Source organism: Phycodurus eques, chromosome 9 (genome assembly GCF_024500275.1).
Source record: "Phycodurus eques isolate BA_2022a chromosome 9, UOR_Pequ_1.1, whole genome shotgun sequence".
Taxonomy (NCBI): Eukaryota; Metazoa; Chordata; class Actinopteri; order Syngnathiformes; family Syngnathidae; genus Phycodurus; species Phycodurus eques.
The window spans coordinates 5,526,281-5,545,259 of NC_084533.1; the positions used below are offsets into that span (position 1 = coordinate 5,526,281).

The 18,979-nt window shown below is 42.9% G+C and overlaps 1 protein-coding gene across 8 annotated transcripts in view; it reads right to left on the bottom strand.

Moving 5' to 3' along the window:
- Positions 1–8,040, bottom strand: part of jakmip1 (janus kinase and microtubule interacting protein 1) — a 37,411-nt gene extending 29,371 nt beyond the window's left edge. For 6 of the 8 annotated variants that reach the window (XM_061685304.1, XM_061685303.1, XM_061685302.1 and 3 more), the window contains exon 1: positions 7,687–8,039. The gene's annotated coding sequence lies outside the window, so the exon portion shown is untranslated. Of the gene's footprint in view, positions 1–7,686 lie in introns of all 8 variants that reach the window. The other 2 variants (XM_061685307.1, XM_061685299.1) reach the window with 2 other exon arrangements.
- Positions 8,041–18,979: the final 10,939 nt, after the last annotated feature.

Here is an 18,979-nt window from a genome sequence, read left to right on the forward strand (position 1 = left end):
ATGTATTTATGATTATTATTTCACCACAGTTAATATCAAGAGTGGAGTTAAAAATCAGTGAAACGTTCAGTCCTAACTTTAAATAAAGAATGTGTGATCTGATTTTTAAAAGTAGTTAACCACATTTCACGTTCTTCTGATCGACCCTTGTTGAGGCTGCTCCTTCTTTAGGTGTGTTAATGCATGAGTGCATCGCTGTGTGTGTGTGTGTGTGTGTGCGTGTGTGTGTGTGTGTCTTGGCACTGGCAGTGATCCTCCCTTTACAAAGTCCAGCAGGTCCTTTTTCTTATGCCACTAAACAATCAGTATGGTGTTCTCCTTGTCTGCTGTAGCTTTCTCACCATAACAAAAAGGATGCGTTACCAGTTTGTGTTGCAAAGAAAGTATACTCGGCTGTACACAACAGTATAGTGGCACAATATTGGGTTTTGCCTTCCTGATCTTAAGTGGGTGGACCATGGTGAAAAAGTTTGATGTTTGTTTCAAAGTATTCACCATGAAAAAGTGGGCGTTCATTGGTGCTTGTAAAGGTTTAATTGTAATTGCTATCTTTATTGTAACTGGAGTAGCTAAACAAAACATCGTAAACAGCTCTGAATGTGATACAGTGCAGTTTGCCACCACTGTAAACTACAACCATATTACTAAACATATGGTTAATTAATACTTCTCTGACAGTGAGGAATACCAGGTGTGCAGCTGCACCTAAACAAGAATCCTGCGAGTAGAGTCTACTGGGATTACGCTGATAGCTGTGCCTAATCGTGAATTAAGAATAAGAAGAGGAGATTAGGTCAGGCAGAGGAGAGGACAGTGGAAGGGACAGAAAATTGTATGGTTGCTAAGCATAACACTGATCAGATTTGACAACATATTATTATTATTGCTTTAACACGTGTCAATCTAAAGCCTGCAGGCTAGATCCAGCGTTCCGCGTCACTTTAAACAGCCCGTGAAAGTTTGCCAAAATATTTCCTTGACTTCTGTTTAAAACTCGCCATAGAAATGATCATCTGCCCCTGTTAACACAAAAACAGAACCGAACCACGAAGTTAAAACCAAGAAACGTACCAAACTGTTTTTTTTTTTTGGTGTACCACTGCACCCCAAAGCGATTATGTACTTTCACCGCTATAAGTGGCCTCCTGAGGACAACCATAACTACGATGTTACAAATTTGACATCCCTGCTTTACAACAGTTGTGGCCTCACTCGAGTACTGGCATGACATCGTGCACAAAATGCAAGCCTGGCCTGAGCAGGGAATGGGTGCGCAGCATACATATGTTAACTGTCCGCCAGGTTATATCATTCTGAAGCACCACGACAGGCTGAGTGCAGGCGTTGCAGAGTGTGGAAACCCAGTGAGCATTTATTCAATATCCTTGATCCTGGATATGAACTCACATTCGTTCTACTAGTGCACCCTACTATTAGTACAATTCTACTAGTTAACATCAGGCGCTTCACTAGTAGTACAAGAAGCAGACAGATCTCAACGAGTGCACAGTTTTGCCTCACTAGTAACATGAAGTTGTTCTACTAGTATACCGAAGTTGTCCTACTACCGTGCAGAAATGTCATACAGTATTGGAAGGTAGTTTGGAAATAGTTTTTTATTAGTAAGACATTTGTTTGAGTAGTCTAGTCATTTTACTAGTGTGCTGAATTAGTGAGGACAAAGAGCGTACAGTACATGGACTTTAAAGGTCCCATGCCACACCTATTTTTTGTTTTTAATAATATTTGATGTCCTTTTATCAGTTTTGCAAGATAATTTGGGTTGGAAAAACCCAGGATGCCCTTTATTAGACTTTACACCGATATGATCGGCCTTATCGGTATCGGTCGATAATTTGCATTTTATGCTGATCGGCTTTAATGTCATAATTCGCCGATCCGATCAATGAAGTCATTGATCAGCTCCGCAAAAAACATTTACTCCACGTCGTCGTCATGTACAGTATATTCAAATCCAAAAGGTAGTTTATTTTTAGCCTTGTTGCGTGTCTTTGGACATAGTACTGTAAATATCTGATCACCAATAAAGTTACCTTAAAAAAAACCATATCAGCGTTGTGGGACAGACAACATGTAATGCGTGGATCAGACTACAAGACAAATTTGGTCTTTCACCATTGCACTACGTCAGACTACTGCAATAAAATCTTGTATTCCGATACCACCGCATCACGTTTTTTACGATCACTGGGCTTCATCTTGTCAACTCAAATGTGACCGGATACACTTGTTACCATGGCGACGACAACAATAATGGATCGCACCGTGCATTTGTACAACCCCAATTCCAATGAAGTTGGGATGTTGTGTTAAACATGAATAAAAACGGAATACAATGATTTGCAAATCATGTTCAACCTATATTTAATTGAATACGCTACAAAGACAAGATATTTAATGTTCAATCTGATCAAATTTATTGCTTTTAACAAATCATTAACTTAGAATTTTATGGCTGCAACAAGTTCCAAAAAAGATGGCACAGGGTCATGTTTACCACTGTGTTTGTTGCATCACCTTTTCTTTTAACGACATTCAATAGACATTTGGGAACTGAGAACACTAATTGTTGAAGCTTTGTTGGTGGAATTATTTCCCATTCTTGCTTGATGTACAGTTTCAGCTGTTCAACAGTCTCCGTTGTTTGTATTTTACGCTTTATAATGCGCCACACATTTTTAATGGGAGACAGGTCTGGACTGCAGGCAGGCCAGTCTAGTACTACGATGCCACGCTGTTGTAGCACGTGCAGAATGTGGTTTGGCACTGTCTCGCTGAAATAAGCAGGGGCGTCCATGAAAAAGACATTGCTTGGATGGCAGCATGTTTCTCCAAAACCTGTATGTACCTTTCAGCATTAATGGTGCCTTCACAGATGTGGAAGTTACCCATGCCATTGCGACTAACACAGCCCCATACCATCACAGATGCTGGCTTTTGAACTTTGCGTCCATAACAGTCCGGATGGTTCTTTTCCTCTTTTGCCCGGAGGACACGACGACCACAATTTCCAAAAACAATTTGAAATACGTACTCGTCAGACCATAGAACATGTTTCCACTTTGCATCAGTCCATCTTAGATGACCTCGGGCCCAGAGAAGCTGGCGGCGTTTCTGGGTGTTGTTGATAAATGGCTTTTGCTTTGCATAGTAGAGTTTCAAATTGCACTTACGGATGTAGCGCCGAACTGTATTTACTGAAATTGGTTTTCTGAAGTATTCCTGAGCCCATGTGGTGATATCCTTGACACATTGATGTCGGTTTTTGATGCAGTGCCGCCAGAGGGATCGAAGGTCACGGGCATTCAATGTTGGTTTTCGGCCTTGCCGCTTCCATGCAATGATTTCTCCAGATTCTCTGAACCTTTTGATGATATTATGGCCCACAGATAATGAAATCCCTAAATTCATTGCAATTGTACATTGAGGAACATTGTCCTTAAACTGTTCGACTATTTTCTCATGCACTTGTTCACAAAGAGGTGAACCTCGCCCCATCTTTGCTTGTGAATGACTGAGCAATTCAGGGAAGCTCCTTTTATACCCAATCGTGGCACCCACCTGTTCCCAATTAGCCTGTTCACCTGTGGGATGGTCCAAACAGGTATTTGACGAGCAGTCCTCAACTTTCTCAGTCTTTTTTGCCACCTGTCCCAGCTGTTGCAGCCATAAAATTCTACGTTTATGATTATTTGCTAAAAACAATAAAGTTTTTCAGTTTGAACATTAAATATCTTGTCTTTGTAGTGTATTCAATTAAATATAGGTTGAACATGATCATTTGCAAATCACTGTATTCTGTTTTTATTTATGTTTAACACAACGTCCCAACTTCATTGGAATTGGGGTTGTAAGAACAAAATGGGGGAAAACGTGTGTTGGGTCACCGGTGCTCGGGAGAGGACTTTCATTCAATGATTGCTTGTTTATTTGATTATTAATTATTCATCCTGTGGGGGAGAGATTGCCTTAATCTGACTGGATACCAATAGCAACAGTACTTGTTGCAGAAGATTACGTTGACTCTTCATGCTAGTGTCATCCAAATGTGCTGGTGATGTGATATAGTACGTTACTTTTAGAGTATGATTTCCTTGCGTACATAAAAGTACTTACGGCTGGCGGAGATGCACAACTCTCCGGGTTTTGCTATACTCCGTGGAGTCACCCTTCACAAAATGGGCCCGAACACAGGACAATTCTGGGTCTGAAATGCCAAGGAATTTCTCCAAAAATAAATTGAAGCAATGTATTCCTCAACTCCTCTGAGGTTGGCAGGTCACGTAAAGTAATTTTTTTAGATTTGCATAAGATGCATTTGTGTTGCTGTTTAGCCATGTTCCTAAGCGGAGGTGAGTGGAGTGGGTGGGTGGCAGCCACGAACAAGAGAGCAGGTACATGAATAATGATTAGGCTGACTACAAAATACATCACAAATTGGCTTTCCACGATCAGGATTTTTGGGGCCGATAACCGATCCGATCACAAGATGGAGGAATGTGTCTATTTAAATGACCTGTTCATTTACTGTATATACTTGTGTACTTAATTGCTAAAAACATTATATTTACAATAAATATTATCTTTGTTCCTCTATTTATCCCAGTGAGGCATAGTGACAGACAGAACAAATGAATGGTCTTCTATTAGATGGCAGGAAGTAATTACAGTAATTAATATCTTTACTTTTTGTGACATTTTTGTTTGTTGGTGTGCCGTGAGATTTTTCAATTGTAAAATATATTCCTTGGCTCCATAAAGGTTGGAAATCACTGCTCTCGTCAGATCATTTATTTTAATCAGTCAGATCAAACCAACATTACATGACAGAAATAATGGGTGCTAACTTACTGTAATTAAATTACTTTATTTTTAATTGAATGACTTCACCCACACCTAAACTTTAGAACATGATTCGACAGAACGGCGGCATGTTTACGTCCAACCGTTCACTGCGGTCAAGCCAGCCTCCACTCGTAAAGTAGCAGTCAAGCCAGCCGCCCCTAATTTTGTTCATACTAGGCATTACGGTAATAGGTCGCCAACTTGCGGCGAAGCCACCTTCAAAATAAAAGCTTCCCAATAATATGGACGTCAGTGCTCTTCGGTTAAGGAATGCAACCGTCAAAGTTAATTTGAATCTTGAGATACATTACATACATACATACATTAAAATAATTACTTTATTTTATATCAAAGGGAAAATAAATGGCAATGGACTGCACTTATATAGCGCTTTATCTACATCATCACAGTGGCCAAAGCGCTTTACAAAGACTCATATTCACACACACACATTCATAAACCAATGGGCGACTGCTGCCATGCAAGGCGCTGCCATGCCCACTGGGAGCAAATTAGGGTTCAGTGTCTTGCCCAAGGACACTTCGACATGCGGACAGTCGTAGCAGGGATTCGAACCTGTTCTACCTACTGAGCCAAAGCCACCCCAACATAATCCCATTGGTATCGCAAGACAAGTCCAGATCTGTGTGACAGACCACCAAGGACTCCACGAAAAGAGGTTTGATGAAGATCTGATATTGTATTTCAAAATAAAAATCTCTGAAAACTGCATATGTTGCTTTCATTACCCCTGACTGAAAAAAATCTGTTAAATCTTTTTAATGAGATATCGCAACACCGGTCCAGTTCTGGGGGACGCTACACCTCCCCAGGTCTGCAACAAAAGAGATCCCATCAAAATCTGATGTGGCATTTCAAAATAAAAGACTCTTGAAATTGGTATGTTTCACTGTCATGATCACGGATTTCAAAAATTCATTAAATAAAAATCTGTTATTTATCACAACACCAGTCCTGTTCTGGGGGACACTACACCACCCCAGGTCCCCAACAAAAGAGGTCCCATCAAAATCTGATGTGGCATTTCAAAATAAAAGTCCACTGAAATTGGTATATTTCACTGTCATGATCACGGATTTCAAAAATCCATGAAAGAAAATCTGTTACTTATCACAACACCAGTCCAGTTCTGGGGGACACTACACCACCACAAGTCTCCAACAAAAGAGGTCCCATCAAAATCTGATGTGGCATTTCAACATAAAAGTCCACTGAAATTGGTTTATTTCACTGTCATGATCACGGATTTAAAAAATTCTTTATGTGTTGTCTGTCTCAGACTATTCCACACCGCCGACATGTTTTTTTCTCTCCTAAATAACTTTATTGGCCGTCATATATTTACAGGACTAGGCCAAAAGACACGCGACAAGGCTAAAAATAAACTAGCTTTTGGATTCAAATATACTGTGCACGATGGCGACGCGGAGTAAATGTCTGTCATTGATCGGATCAGCGAATTATGACATTAAAGTCGATCAGCATAAAATGCTAATTATCGTCCGATACCGATAAGGCCGATAAAAAAACGGTGTAAAGTGTAATCACAAGTTCATGACACGTGAAATTTATCGGCTTTGCTGCCTTTTGCCTTTCATCGGACGTGGCACACAATTGACAAACCACATAGATGTCAACCGTAAACCAGGTCACAGACTCCTTTTGACCCATGTTATGCATAAAACAGGAGGGGAAATGTGACCGTTATGGCATGGAACTTTTAATCTAGATAAAGGATATTGGGAAAAATGCTCAAACACATTTCCATAAATATCGGTATCAAGGATTCGATATCCTTGATATCCACTTTAAAGTCCAAGTAAGTATGCGCTAGGACAGTGGTGTAAAACTGGTGGCCCGGGGCCAGATCTGGCATGCCAAATCCTTTTATGTGGCCCGCAAAAGCAAATCAAAATTGCTAATTGTGTTCTATTGTAATGACATTGAGATATCGCGAGGATTTTTTTGTTACCAAACACTCTTGGAAAAGAAATGTACTCGCTGAAAAATGTTTTATAGGCTTCTGATTTTAAAAGTAGTTATTCATCAATTTGTCGTGTAATTGCATGAGGTGATAATTCCTTTATATGGGTTCACAGTCATAACGGCCCTCCGAGGGAAGCCATAACTACGATGTGGCCCGTGACAAAAATGACTTTGACACCCCTTATGCACAGTAATAGGACAATTGTGTTACTATTGAGGACACAGCCTGTACTATTGCATGGCCCTTAACCTGGATATCAAGGATATGGACTAAATGGCCAGAACGCTTCCATAGCAGAGGTCAGAAAGGCAGTCCAACTAGGAGATTAAAGTCTGCCACTGACATCCACCACGCCCCACGGAGAGAAATGCTTGAGTCTGCAGCAGCTGCAGCACCGACAGACTCCATACAGGTCGGCTGTCCTTGGTGCCTGCAGGGTCTCCTGTTGATGTGTTCGTGAAATGCATGCAATCATTTGCGTGAACCTTGTCATGTCATACAGTGTCCTCACTATGCGTGGGGGTGGCATGACTGCACTGCACTGCACTGCACAGGAAATGGAAGCGGAAGAGAGCGCAGACAGGCTTCGATATTAAAGATGAAACCTCATCATTAAGCATGATTATTCCGCCGCGGGACGGCAACAGCTCCAGGGTGCAATGGTGTGCGTTTGATACGTTGGCGGTGTCAAGTACACTCCTGTGCGGCTATCCGATCCCAATTGCAGACCCCCTTGACGGCTTCACTGCCCCCCCCCCCCCCCCCCCCCCGCGAGCAGCCAACTTGTCAAGCATCAGAGGGGCTACACGTACCTGAATTAGGCGTCCAGTGATGTGCAGGCTTCGGCGTGGGGGAAGCTCTCCTCATTCGACACCTTGAAACCGCTCAGCAAAATTTAACACAAGGTCCGCTTCACGCGGGTGGGTTGATTCATTTTGACATCCACAGCGCGCCGCCGGGCGGTTTTATCAGCCGCTAGCTAAAATGCTACTTGTCGCCCTCACTGCGGGGGAGAGAGAGTACAGCGACGCCAGCAGTCCCCAGTGTGTTCCCACGTCCACGCGCGTACGTTAAAAAAAAAAAAAGAAGAAATAAAAGTGTCTCGATGAGATGGAGGAAGTGGGGCGGGCGTCGCCAATACGGTGATAGAAGCGCGACACCTGACTGCGTGTTCAAGAACGACAACGCCGGTGAGGGCGGTGATGTCATCAGGTTTTACGGCTTGAATAAAGCCGTAAAACTATATATTTGAGATATTGTGTCATTATGTTTTGTTTGTTTGCTATAACGAGATTTGAATGAATTTGCATAGCCCACAGTGACCAAACTGACAACTACTGCACTAACATATTAGAAGAGCTGCTCTTACTTAATTTTATTTGACTAACACTTTCGACACTTCCTTTGCCGAAATACGACGACACTAACTCATCCTCTTCATAATAATAATAATAATAATTATTATTATTATTAACACCTTTTATCTATTGGCACCATTCTGAGATTCTAAATGGTCCAGAAAAGCCTGTTGACTAACACATCTAAATGCGGGAAAAACCGTCACTGCTGTCTATAGAACAGTGGATTTTAATTTTTTTTTAATGCCAAATACCACCTAAAAAAATATTTTTTCATCACCATAATGACCAGCATTAAAATACACGAATGCCGTAGACCTATGAGTTCATCATAAACAGGGAAGCAGTTTTCTTCCTAAAAAGTATATCTGTATAAATGTTACCCACTGTAACATTATGCACAAAACATTAAAGTAAACATAATATAAAAAGCTACTTCATTAATGATTTCATGATCATGTATTGCACATACAAGTTAAAAATCGTACTCTAATACATGTTTACAAAGAGTTTTTCAGGATTAAATGCTAATGTATTTACTGTTCCAAAAAGTTAAATACAACTGACTGTACTTAAAAATGTATTCCATCCATCCATTTTCTGAACCGCTTCTCCTCACTAGGGTCGCGAACGTGCTGGAGCCTATACCAGCTATCGTCGGGGTACAGCCTGAACTGGTTGCCAGCCAATCGCAGGGCACATACAGCCAGCCAATCGCAGGGCACATACAAACAAACAACCATTCGCACTCACAGTCACACCTATGGGCAATTTAGAGTTGTCAATTAACCTACCATGCATGTTTTTGGGATGTGGGAGGAAACCGGCGTGCCCGGAGAAAACCCACGCAAGCACGGGCAGAACATGCAAACTCCACACAGGCGGGGCCGGGGATTGAACCCCGGTCCTCAGAACTGTGAGGCTGACGCTCTAACCAGTTATCCACCGTGCCAAAAATGCATGGTAGGTTGATGGAAGACTCTAAATTGCCCGTAGGTGTGAATGTGCGTGTGAATGGTTGTTTGTTTCTGTGTGCCCTGCGATTGGCTGGTGACCACTTCAGGGTGTACCCCGCCCCTCGCATGAAGATAGCTGGGATAGGCTCCTGATGCTTGTGTCTCATCATTTTTTTCACTTCGTTTTTCAACTATCTTTGTTTTAACATTTCTTATCTTTAGTCCTGTCTCGTCATCTTCCTGTCTTTGGAACAATATATTTTTATCCTTTTCTGTTTGCTCTTTTATTTTTTATTAAACCCAAAAATGGTTTATAGGCTGCCTTTTTCGCGGTTTTGTCCGCAAATGCATTCCCTCGAGAAATTTTGTCAGTGCCAGATGTATGTGCAACACATTTGCAAATTGCCACTTTTCGTGGATGCTGCACTGCCTGTAACAATTGTTTAAGTAATTCAGCATGCGTTACTGGTTTCCCTGTTGATGTAATCATTCCTCTGTTATCCCAATATTGTGCAAAAACATGAACTGTGGAATACGCATATTGGCTATCAAGTTACAACAAGCGACACCTGATAAAATTACTGAAGATTATCTGTACTCAGACAATGAAGCAAAAGTCGCGGCAGGAATTATTTTACCGGACAAATTAAAGGAACTGTATAAAAATACAAGTGTCCCACGTATTTCATTGTGCAAAGATTATGGGTCACAATGGAAACATGTGGGAACATTAGTGAAACAAGGACAGGAAACAAATGATTGGCGACAAATAGGAAACAAACTGGAATACAGTGCGTCAACTGGTCTAATCAGGAATGCGATGTTTTGGACAACGCAGGCTGATGAAGGGAGACACATGCATCCTGTATGATTGGACCAAATGATCCTCACTGAAATTGATGAAGAAATATTGACATAAGCAATGCTTTCGTTTCTATACCAATAGAAAAGAACAGTCAAATTTGGTTTGCATTTAAATTTGAGGGAGAAAATATATTTTTACTAGATTACCACAAGGTTACTGTGAAAGTCCAACCATTTATTCACAAGTAATAATAACAAGCATGTCTAAATTCACTCCCCCAGGAGGGCGTGACATGCAAAGATTCATTAGCCTTACTGTGTCATCTAGCAGAGGAGGGACATAAAGTTAACAAGAATAAATTGCAATGGTGTAAAAAAACAAGTCAAATATCTGGTACATAATCTAAGTGTAGGAGGAAGGACTATATTAGAAGTCAGAAAAGCTCCAGTTTTAAAAAACCCTAAACCACAAACAAAGAAACATATGATGTCATTTTTAGGTCTGACAAATTAAGGGAGAGCATGGATTCAAAACTATGCAGAAATGATTGCACCATTGTCAAAATTTATGTATGAAGCAAACCTTAAAATGACATCACCTGTTCTATGGAATACAGAGGCGGAAAAGACCTTCTGTGACATTAAACAACATTTGGTGTCCAGGGCTGCGCTCGGCCTTCCAAATTTAATGATAAAACATTCATTCAAATTGTAGATTGTAAACACTATGACATGACCTCCGTACTTACACAACAATATGGTGATAAACTGAGACCAATAGCTTATTTTTCAACTAGACTAGACAACGTGACGTGTGCATTACTGCATTGTGTCAGAGCAGTTGTGGCAGCTTCAATGGCAATAGAGAGCAGTTCCACGATTGTGTTATTTCATCCATTAACTCTTAAGGACCCACATACAGTGTCTGCTCTCCTATTGCAAACCAATATGGCGTTTTTAACACCTGCAAGATATTTATCTTTATCTTATGACCCTAGTGTGGAGAAGCGGTTCAAAACATGGATGGATGGACTTTATCCCATCATTCTGTGTCTGTGTTATTTATATGAAAAGGTCACACACAAAACATGTTAAACTACCTTCAAAGGCTGAAACTTGCCAGGTCGGCTTTGTCCCCCCATTCTGTGTCGGCACCATTTATACCAAACAGCACATTGTCTTGTTGACGTTTGATTTGTGGTCCAGGATGGACCCCACCTTTTTGAATGTGTCAATACCATTTCCATCATCAATTGTTGTGCATATGCTTATGTGGTGCCATAAAGATGATACATAATGTGTCCTGAGCACCTTACACCAACTTTTAATGCAGCCGATTTATTTATTATTATTTTTAAGTGGTTCATTTGGTTGTGCAAGTTCCTGGCAAAGTATTTGTAGTTCCATGCTGCACATGCAGACACTTCTGCTGCCATCAGACATTATCAGCATCACCGTGCAGTAATGATCAAATATTGCATCACTTTCAACTCCATCCTCAACCACGAGAGTGATAAACCGATGAAGACAGAGCGTCAAGATTCCGCAGTCTCTCTTTTTACTAGACAAATAATAGTCAATGAATTAATGTAAGATAAAAGTGCATGCAGAAAGAGTGACCCAGATTCCCGGGATTCATTACTTTCGCACCGCTGCTCGTCTCTGCTAGCCTCACACTGGTGTCTGTATGTCTGCCACTCACAAGCATATGCCCCCGATGGTTGCGGGGCAACAGGAAGTGCAAGAGCCCACTTAGGGGAAGATGATCTGACGACCACTGGACATCATTTCCCATCCTGATTGCACAACTTGTGTCATTCATATGTTAGCCTCACTGTGTAATGTTGGAGTATGTTGCATTCACATTTATGCTGAGGTCAACCCACATGGAGGCCTGAGGTGAAAATCACTGAGGTGGAAGTCAGAGAAGGTTGGCTTGCTTTGGCCAAGTATTGACTCAGAGAGCAAATGTGTGTCAGAGCGGTAATGAGTAACTTGGTTGATTGTTTTGCCCGAGGTAATTTGATGGTTTCCTGCTATTTTGTGGCTCCGATAAAGATGCCCTTTCCATTCCAGCTTTCAAAGGCTGTTGTTGCATTTTACGATTCATGCATGTCACACTCCTGAAATAAAGAATAACGAAATATGCGGCAAGATTGAACTATCAAAACCATGGCCTCAAACACACATATCGTCAGTGGAAAAAATCTGATTCCTCTCTTTGGTAATATGTTAGTAAGCCTATTTTCCACTCCTTGGAATGTGAGGGCTGCAGACGGTTTCCACAAGAGCTGGCCATAATAAGCTTAACATATTCATGACGTCAGGCAGATTAAAGGTATCCTAATGACATTTGGTATTCAGTGGGGACTAGGAAATCAAATGAGGAATGCATTAAAGATATACAGTACTGTAATCCATAGGGCCAAGTAAAAAACATACACACCTGGAATTTTCAAACAATAAAACAATACTTGCTGACAAAAATGATCTAAAAGAGACCTAGTTCTTTACTGTGGAAGACCACATCCCCGTTCAGCTGAGGGTAATTATCCTGCGCATGACTCACCACTGTGAGTCTCTAAAACATTGAGTAGTATGTTCCATGTCCATTCCCAAAAACATAATATAAACAAAGCTGCATGACAACCCCACGTTACAGTAAAAAGGGTCGCAAGGGAGACACTCTTTTTGCTTTTGAGTTTTGTACACTTTTCAAAAAATTAGTTTTACATATCACTTGAAATTATACTCTTCAAAAAAGACAATCTGCCAAGTGTCAATGTGCCTCAGAATACATACTGGCCTACCATATTGATGGAAGCATCTTCAGTACTGTATGCTCACACAGTTCTGGTTGCTATGGTTACTGCCCATACCTCTTCCTTCTCGAGTCTAGTTCCCTGTGAGAGTGAGTCATTAAATTTGTGAAGTTGATTTAGGAAAAACCTGCAGGGAACCTGTAATACAATACCGGGTGTTCCAAAAGTCACTATACACTTCTTTTTTTCTATTTACTTTCAGGTATCATTCAGACAAATGTGAGGGCATCATGATTTGATAGGCTTTGTAGTTTTTGTAAGCCTATCATTCCCTAAGGCGCACCAATTGACAGTGGAACAGCACTTCAAAACCGCCACCAAGGAGGACGTTTTTATGTTCTGGACTGCAGTTCAGCACCCGTTTGAGGGGCTTTATGGCCATCACGCTCCTCCAACGTAGTACAATTTACGCTTCAGGTTGTTGAACAACATAATCTTCCGCTTGAAGCCTTTGAACAACCGGAAGTCGGTACGGGTAAAGTGTTATCACTCTGAAGCATCCGCTGCTTTGAGTTCTGGTTGATGCTCAGGTCCAGTGCAGCCCTCTGGATAGACTTTCTCTGGCTTTGTGTGAATGCCTGCTCCAAGAGTTCGTTGTTTTCATCAGTAGTCTTAGTAGTGGGCTTACTGCTGCGTGATTTGTCAAGAAAAGATCCTGTTTCGAGAAACATGGCATGGATAGGGTAAATTGTGCTACGCGCTGAAGCAGTGTGATGGCCATTACACTTCTCAAACTGGTGCTGGACTTCTCGGCAAGCGGCAGTTTTGGAACACGGGTCGACTGTGTCAATTGCTGAGCCATGGGTAAGCGAATGATATGCTTACAAAAACTGCAAAGCATAAGCTGTCAAATGCTGACGGCCTCATGTCTGTCTGAAGTATAGCTGAAACGAAATAGAAATGAGGACGTGTATAGTGACGTTTGGGACACCTTGTAGTTGAGGGCCTGAATGTAATTTAGTTACATTTACAGTAAGTCTGTCTATAACAACTAGAGCCTTCTATGTGCTAACATGTACACACAGATATGAAAACATAGACAAGTAAATAAAAAAACCTCAATGTCAGGTGGAGGCAATGACCCAGCTATACCTGCATTTTCTGTTGTGCTCATCCTCATTAAGGTTGTGGGTAAGATGGAGCCAATACCAGCTGACTTTGGACGAGAGGTGAGGTACACCTTGGACTGGTGGCCAGTCAATCACAGAGCACAAATTGACAAAGAATTATTCACACTCACATTCAGACCTACCAATTTAGTCTTCAGTACCCGAACATGAAAGTTTTTGGACTACGGTAGGTAGCTGAAGTCACAAGAGAAAACCCATGCAAACACAGGGAGAACCTGCAAACTCCCCACAGGAGAGCCAACGCCCAGGGCTGAAATTCAGTTTTTGACTCACCAGCCAAGTTGGCCAGTAGATGAAAAAAATCCATCACCCAAGCACATTTTTTACATGCCAAAATATTAAATTATTTTGCATATGGCTGTATCATATCCGGCGGCACGGTGGCCGACTGGTTAGAGCGTCAAAAAGAAAGAAACCAGAGTACCCGTGGAAAACCCATGCAGGCACGCGGAGAACATGCAAACTCCACACAGGCGAGGCCGGATTTGAACCCGGGTCATCAGAACTGTGAGGCAGATGTGCTAACCATACCTCCTGGGACCAAGTCAAAGCAGAAATTTTTCACCTTTGGAGGTACTATCGGAGGTTTTTCATGTTGCAGTTCTCTATAGTAGTGATTCTCGAAGTGTGGTGTGAGTATCACTAGTAATTGCATCACATGAAATTCAGTTTAGCATATTAGCTTTATGCCCCTGGCAGGGCCACCCATGGCAAACAGGTCCTAGGTGAGGGACCAGACAAAGCACGGCTCAAAGACCCCTTATGAAGAAGACAAATTATGGACTCAGGTTTCCCTTGCCCGGACGCGGGTCACCGGGGCCCCCCTCTGGAGCTAGGCCTGGTGGTGGGGTTCGAAGGAGAGCGCCTGGTGGCTGGGCCTGCATCCATTGGGCCCGGCTGGGCAGAGCCCGAAAGGGTAACGTGAGTCCCCCTTCCCATGGGCTCACCACCTGTGGGAGGGGCCATAGGGGTCGGGTGCAGTGCGAGCTGGGCGGTGGCCGAAGGCGGGGACCTTGGCGATCCGATCCCCGGCTACAGAAGCTGGCTCTAGGGACGTGGAATGTCACCTCTCTGGCAGGGAAGGAGCCCGAGCTGGTGTGTGAGGTCGAGAAGTTCCGACTAGATATAGTCGGACTCGCCTCCACGCACAGCTTGGGCTCTGGTACCAGTCTTCTTGAGAGGGGTTGGACTCTCTTCCACTCTGGAGTTGACCACGGTGAGAGGCACCGAGCAGGTGTGGGTATACTTATTGGTCATGTCATCGGACTTGCGGCCGCATGTCTTGGACACTCGGGTAAAGAGAGGGGCGGAGCTGTCAACTGATCACCACCTGGTGATGAGTTGGCTCCGATGGTGGGGGAAGATGCCGGTCCGACGTGGCAGGCCCAAACGTATTGTGAGGGTCTGCTGGGAACGTCTGGCTGAATCCCCTGTCAGAAGGAGTTTCAACTCCCACCTCCGACAGAACTTTGCTCATGTTCCGGGGGAGGCGGGGGACATCGAGTCCGAGTGGGCCATGTTCCGCGCCGCCATTGCTTAGGCGGCCGACCGGAGCGGTGGCCGTAAGGTAGTCGGTGCCTGTCGTAGCGGCAATCCCCGAACCCGTTGGTGGACACCAATGGTGAGGGATGCCGTCAAGCTGAAGAAGGAGTCCTATCGGGCCTTTTTGGCCTGTGGTACTCCTGAGGCAGCTGATGGGTACCGGCTGACCAAGTGAAATGCAGCTTTGGTGGTCGCTGAAGCAAAAACTCGGGCATGGGAGGAGTTCGGTGAGGCCATGGAGAAAGACTTCTGGACGGCTTCGAGGAAATTCTGGTCCACCATCCGACGTCTCAGGGGGGAGGGGAAAGCAGTGCACCATCAACACTGTGTATAGTGGGGATGGGTCGCTGCTGACCTCGACTCGGGACGTTGTGAGCCGGTGGGGAGAATAGGTGGTCTACGGTATTAGTGTATTTTAATGCTGGTCATTATGGTGATGTTTGGAGAGCTAAATATTTTTTTAGGTGGTATTTGGCATTAAACAAAAATTGAAATCCACTGTTCTATAGACAGCAGTGACGTTTTTTCCCGCTTTTGGATGTGTTAGTCAACAGGCTTTTCTGAACCATTTAAAATCTCAGAATGGTGCAAATAGATAAAAGGTGTTAATAACAATAATAATTATTATTATTATCCATCCATTTTCTGAGCCGCTTCTACTCACTAGGGTCGCGGGCGTGCTGGAGCCTATCCCAGCTGTCATCGGGCAGGAGGCGGGGTACACCCTGAACTGGTTGCCAGCCAATCGCAGGGCACGTACAAACAAACAACCATCCACACCTGCAGGCAATTTAGAGTATCCAATTAATGCATGTTTTTTGGGATGTGGGAGGAAACCGGAGTGTCCGGAGAAAACACACGCAGGCACAGGGCGAACATGCAAACTCCACACAGGCGGGGCCGGGGATTGAACCCCGGTCCTCAGAATTGTGAGGCTGACGTTGGCTAGTTGTTTGTTTGTATGTGCCCTGCGATTGGCTGGCAACCAGTTCAGGATGTACCCCGCCTCCTGCCCGATGATAGCTGAGATAGGCTCCAGCACGGCCGCGACCTTAGTGAGGAGAAGCGGCTCAGAAAATGGATGGATAGAAGGATGGCTTTATTCAAGCCGTAAAACCTGATGACATCACCGCCCTCACCGGCGTTGTCGGTCTTGAACACGCAGTCAGGTGTCGCGCTTCGGAAGAACATGGAAACTCCACACAGGCGGGGCCGGGATTTGAACCCCAGTCCTTAGAACTATGAGGCAGATGTGCTAACCAGCCGGCTGTACAATGTATCGAAAAAATATCGTAGCAATAATGACACGTGCAATATGTGTATGCAGCGACTGAAATAAGGACTTAACACCTTTTTTTCTCACTAAATGTATTTCTAAGGCTGCTGTTGACATGAAAATGTCACCAGATGTTGGGAACAACCGAAGTAATCCACACACATACAAAGAAAGTAGAACAAATACGATCAGGAATTAAGTTGTGGGTAATACACCTGTGAGATGACACAGGGAAAAAGTGTTGAACACGCCAGCTGGTATTTATTTAATACTTTGTACATAAGTCTTTGTTTGCAATGACAGCTTCAAGACACCTCCTGTATGGCAAAACTAATCGCATGCATTGCTCTGGTGTCATTTTGGCCCATTCCTCCACACACGCAGTCTTCAAATCTTGAAGGTTCCGTGGGCTTCTTTTATGGATTTTGAGTTTCAGTTATTTCCATGGATTTTCAATTGGAATCAAGTCAGGTGATTGGCTAGGCCATTCTCGCAGCTTTATTTTTTTCCCCTTTGAAACCAATTGAGAGTTGCCTTGTCAGTATGTTTTGGATCATTATCCTCCTGAAATGTGCACCCTCGTTTCATTTTCATCATCGTCCTAGATGGCAACAGATTTTTGTCAAGAATGTTTTCGGTAAATTTTCATCCTTCCTTCAATAATGTGAAGTTTACCAGTACCATTTTCTAAAAGCAGCCCCACACCATCATGTTCCCACCGCTGAACTTGACTGTTGATATGGTGTTTTTAGGGTGATGTGCAGTACCATTTCCCCCTCCAAACGTGTTGTGCATTATGGCATCCAAACAGTTCAATTTTGGTCTCATTCGACCAGACTATATTCTCCCAGTATTTAACTGGCTTGTCCAAATGTTGGTCAGCGAACTTTAAACGAGCTTTGACAGTCTTTTTTTTTTCAGCAATGGGGTCTTGCGTGGTGAGCGTGCATACAGGCCGAGTGCATTGCTCACTGTTTTCCTTTCGACAACAGTACCTGCTAATTCCAGGTCTTTTTGAAGCTCTCCACAGGTGGTCCTCGGTTCTTGGACAACTCTGATTATTCTTTGCACTCCTCTGTCACAAATCTCTCGAGGAGCACCTGATCGAGGCAAATTTATGGTGGTATGATTGGCTATTCACTTACGTATTATGGCCTCAACCGTGCTCACTGTAACATTCAGGAACTTAGAAAAGCGCCTGTAACGAATGCCATTGTTATGTTTTGCAACAATTAGTTTGCGATGGTCATGAGACAGCTCTTTGCTCTTACCCATCATGAGATGTGTCTTGACTCACAGCTTGGCATTGAGACGTTATTGTAGGCCATCAATTAGGACTGAACCAGCTGATATTCATTTGCACTGACAAGGGCCTGGATTGCTGTTTGATTATTGATCAATTTTACGTGTTGCCTTTTGGCACCTCCCTTTTTCCGTGTCTTCAATACTTTTTCTCTGTGTCATTTCACATTTTTACACACAACTTAATTTCTCAGCATATTTGTTCTCCTTTCTTTGTATGTATGGATTACTTGGTTTGTTCCCAACATCGGGTGAAATTTGCAGGTCGATAGCACCTTTGGAAGTATATTTAGAAATAATAATAAAAAAAAGTACAACATACATGCAAATCAGTCACCCTTCAGCAAAATTCAACGTTTTGAACTCAAAATAGGCCATTTACATGAATCGTATAGATCCGATGAGTTTTTCCTTTCGTCATAGGCTGTTTCGTACTTCTTGAACGCTGGCAGCTAGCGGTAACGTTACTTTTACTATGTTATCTAAATGTCGCTCGCTTCTTTTATTTCTCACTTATTGCTTATTTTTCAACTATTTCGTGCGCGAGACTACGACTTCAACTTCTGCATTGGGCGCTATTTGTGCCAATCTAATTTAAGCGCTAGTGACGTTTAAATCTAGTTCGCCAATCAAACGACAATAGAAAGCCACATGAATTCACACCTCTGCTATTGGGCTTCCCGGACATAGGTATTAACACTAGATATGCCAGCCAGGCTGATTGTCGTGCCTAAATCGCCACCATTTTGGAATTTAAAGGTCGTCATTATCATGACGGCAACAGCGCGCTACACGTGTCTACATTTAGACGAACAAAAACAACAGTTTTCATGTAGTATTTGTCTGGCGCTGTCTGCCCAAACGTGGATATTTCAGCTCACTTATAATTTGAGAAAACACTGTGCAGTAATTGCA